The following is a 3,785-nucleotide window of genomic DNA, read 5'->3' as shown; positions in this document are numbered from 1 at the left end:
AGGGTTAGAATCACAGGAGGTTCAGCGGAATAAAACACAAACACAAGTTTGACACATATCCTGAGAAATAGGTTCATGGTAAAACTATTGTCCCACTGATCTGACCAGCCACAGGCCCCCTCTAGACATCTCACTGCTTGGCATAATGACTACTTGTGATGTGTAGGTCACTTGCCAGGGAAGTTTCCATTAACTTGTAGTTGAAAGCATTCTTAGTGACCCTTTCATTCCTCATTTCTTCTTTCATATTCTCTCGCTCCCTCTCTCCCTGTCCCCTGCCCCACACATATTCAGAGGCCATAGTCACACATGCAGTTGTGCAGTCATTTATACAGTCACACATGAACAGATCAGCGACACAGACAAATTTTTTTTCATACGTTGTACAAAAAGCACAAGAATGAACATCTTCTGGGAACTTCATGAACAAATAGGGATCTGTAAGAAATAATCTATGGGAGGCAGTTGGAGCATAAATAATATCTAAGATGCTGGGATAGGCTACAGGTGGGTCTTGGGGATCAGACACACAGGTCTCCACTGGTGACACATTTCAGGTTCCAGTTGAGGAGGCAGAAGAGGTTGAACCTGACAGAGGCTTCAAGGCAGCCAAGGGACTTCTGTGGGGATGGGTCAGTGGCTGCCCATCATCTGGCTCCCAGTTGTTTCCAGACAACTGGTCGCTTCTCAGTCACTCATCTTCTTCAGGGCCTCCTGGAGCCAGTGCAGCCAGTGGGGGAGGCAGCCCTGGGGTCGAGGGCCTCCTGTGGGCTGAGCAGGGACTTGAGAGCAGAGGAGGGTGGTGTGTGAGGCAGGGCCTAGGACAGAGGGATGGGGTCCTACATGCTCAGGACCCACAGACATGGCCTGGAGCCCCGAGGGGATACGGCACAGTGTGCAAAGGGGCTGGTCCAGGATGTCACCCAGGGACGAGTCAGCCGTGGTCCCCAGGACCTTCAGCATCGGGCCAGCTCAGCCTCCAAGGCCACAGGGCACTCCCACACCTGCAGAGGGGGGACAGAAGACAGGTGAGAGCCGCTCATGAGAAAGAGCAGGTGAGGAGGACAGAGGACGGAGAGGTGAAGGTGAAGGTCAGGGAGGAGGCACAGCCCATGTGGTCAGGGTGGGAGTGGTGGGGCTGGTGGGGAGGGCAGGGAGAGGGGGTGAAGTGAGAGGGGGAAGAGGAAGGGGAGGAGCCTCCTAGGGAGCCAGAGGAGCAGCCAGGTGAGGGCAGGGGTGGGCTGACTCTCCCCACTCCCCTGCACTCTGCAGGTCCCAGGTCCTGGGGAAGAGGCGTGGGTGGCAGTTCCAGGTCTCCAGGGAGAGCGATCCCTCCTGGAGGGCAAGGCCAGAGGTCAGCCCACAGCAGGAGAGCTGGAGAGGAGGCTCACGGAGGCACCCCTCTCTTCCTTAAGGCCCCTCACCCAGCTTTGTTCTGGGCTCCTGACCCCCTTTCACCGAAAGGAGGAGATGGCAGCCGCCCTTAGCGCTTTTGCCTAAAGTCTCCTTCACTCTTGTCTGCGTCTCTGGCCTCAGTCTCCCCTCTGGGTCTCCGCCCAATACTCTGTGAGTCCCAGCTGTGTCTCTGTACTTCCACCTCCGCCTGGGATACAAGCCTTGCCTCAGCTCCGTGCTCAGCCTGGACGGACGGGCAGTGGGCGCCGGCGCAGAGCACAGCCTGAGGGGGGCGCCGAGGCTCTAGGCGGGGGAGGCTGCGGGCGGGGGGCCGGGGGGCCGCCGAGCCGGGGGGGTCTGGAAAAGGGAGACCGACATGGGAAGGTGACCTCCAAAAGGAGGAACCCTCGGGGCTGGGGCTGTGTCAGCCCCCCAGGGAAGGGGCGCAGGTGACCAGTGGGGCGGGGCGGGGGCGGGGAGTCAAGGCTCTGCAGGCCGCCCGAAGGCACGTGGGGCAGCGGACGGTGCGGGCAGCCCCGGGCGGGGTTCCCGGGAAGGGGTGCGGCCGCCAGAGGGAGGCTGCCAGAGGCGGGGGACGTCCCAGGAGAGGGCGCTGTGAGGGGGGCTCATGTGATGAGGTATGAGAAGGGCGTATTTGCTCATTCCCATGCCCAAATACGGATTTCCCAGGTGTATTTGGTCTTCATCCACAGCTCCTGAAAACTGTGGAATCTTAAAGGTGAAACAGGTGTTTTGTGATGATAATGAGAGACTTTTGGACTCCAACCAAGACTGGGGGCTCCCCTCCCTCCCCTCCCTCCCCTCCCCTCCCTCCCTATCCCTCCCCTCCCTCCCCTCTCTCCCCTCCCCTCCCTCCCCTCCCTCCCCTCCCCTCCCTCCCCTCCCACCTCCCCTCCCTCCCCTCCCTCCCCTCCCCTCCCTCCCCTCCCTCCCCTCCCTCCCCTCCCTCCCCTCCCTCCCCTACCTCCCCTACCTCCCCTCCCCTCCCTCCCCTCCCCTCCCTCCCTATCCCTCCCCTCCCTCCCCTCCCTCCCCTCCCTCCCCTCCCTCCCCTACCTCCCCTACCTCCCCTCCCCTCCCTCCCCTCCCCTCCCTCCCTATCCCTCCCCTCCCTCCCACCTCCCCTCCCTCCCTCCCTATCCCTCCCCTCCCTCCCCTCCCTCCCCTACCTCCCCTCCCCTCCCCTCCCTCCCCTCCCTCCCCTACCTCCCCTCCCCTCCCTCCCTATCCCTCCCCTTCCTCCCCTCCCTCCCCTCCCTCCCCTCCCCTCCCCTCCCTCCCCTCCCTCCCCTACCTCCCCTCCCCTCCCTCCCTATCCCTCCCCTCCCTCCCCTCCCTCCCCTACCTCCCCTCCCCTCCCTCCCTATCCCTCCCCTCCCTCCCCTCCCTCCCACCTCCCCTCCCTCCCTATCCCTCCCCTCCCTCCCCTCCCTCCCCTCCCCCATCCCTCCCTCCCCTCCCTATCCCTCCCCTCCCCTCCCTCCCTATCCCTCCCCTCCCTATCCCTTTGTCCCCTCCCTCCCCTCCCTCCCTATCCCTCCCCTCCCTCCCCTCCCCCATCCCTCCCTCCCCTCCCTATCCCTTTGTCCCCTCCCTCCCCTCCCTCCCCTCCTCTCTCTCTGCTCTGCCTCCTCTGCTCGGGTGGATCTGCATCTCAGACGTTCACACTTGGGGACCCAGATCCCCTCTATTTGCCACCTTGCCAGGCCCCAAGCTCCAGAGGACAGAAGCTCCTTTATCTGGGACCCTGCCCTGTGCACCTCTTCATCTGGCTGCTTACTCGCATCCTTCATGGCGTCCTTTATCAGACTGGTTCTGTGTTTTCCTGAGTTCCGTGAGCCACTCTAGCAAATTAACCGAACCTAAGGGGGAGGCTGTGGGAACCTCCAACCTGTAGCCGGCAGGTCAGAAGCACAGGAAACTGCCTGGGGCTTGCGACCACCTCTGGAGTGGTGAGTGGAGGGCTGTCTTCTAGGACAGAGCCCTTAACCTGGGAATATGATGCTTTCTCCGGGCAGATGGCATCAGAATTGGGTTGAGTTCTCCAACCCCCTGCTGGTGTTCAAGAATTGCTTGATGTAAGTATGTGTGGGAAGACCCCCTCCCCAATACTTATACACATTGGAATCGGGTCCAGTACCTGAATGAAGTTACACTATTATTACTGCTGTGTATAATATTGTTACAGTTATGCATATCTGTAGGGAAGAAATACACCATGGCATTTGTTGTTGGACAAAAGGGAATTACAGGTGGGAAGGGAAGGTCAGTGAAGTCCAGACAGCAGAGTATAAAGGATCAGTCTCCTGGGCCCTCCGCACTGACACCAACACCAGACAGAAAAGAAAGTGCCTGCTCAGGATTTCAGG

The 3,785-nt window shown here is 60.4% G+C and overlaps 1 pseudogene; it reads right to left on the bottom strand.

Moving 5' to 3' along the window:
- Positions 1-521: 521 nt before the first annotated feature.
- Positions 522-3,209, bottom strand: LOC118917172 (interferon lambda-3-like; annotated as a pseudogene).
- Between the last annotated feature and the right edge of the window lie 576 nt (positions 3,210-3,785).

This window comes from Manis pentadactyla, chromosome 15, assembly GCF_030020395.1.
Source record: "Manis pentadactyla isolate mManPen7 chromosome 15, mManPen7.hap1, whole genome shotgun sequence".
In the NCBI taxonomy this organism is placed as follows: domain Eukaryota; kingdom Metazoa; phylum Chordata; class Mammalia; order Pholidota; family Manidae; genus Manis; species Manis pentadactyla.
Note: the sequence above shows the minus strand (reverse complement) of the source record. Positions and strands in the feature narration are given on the sequence as shown.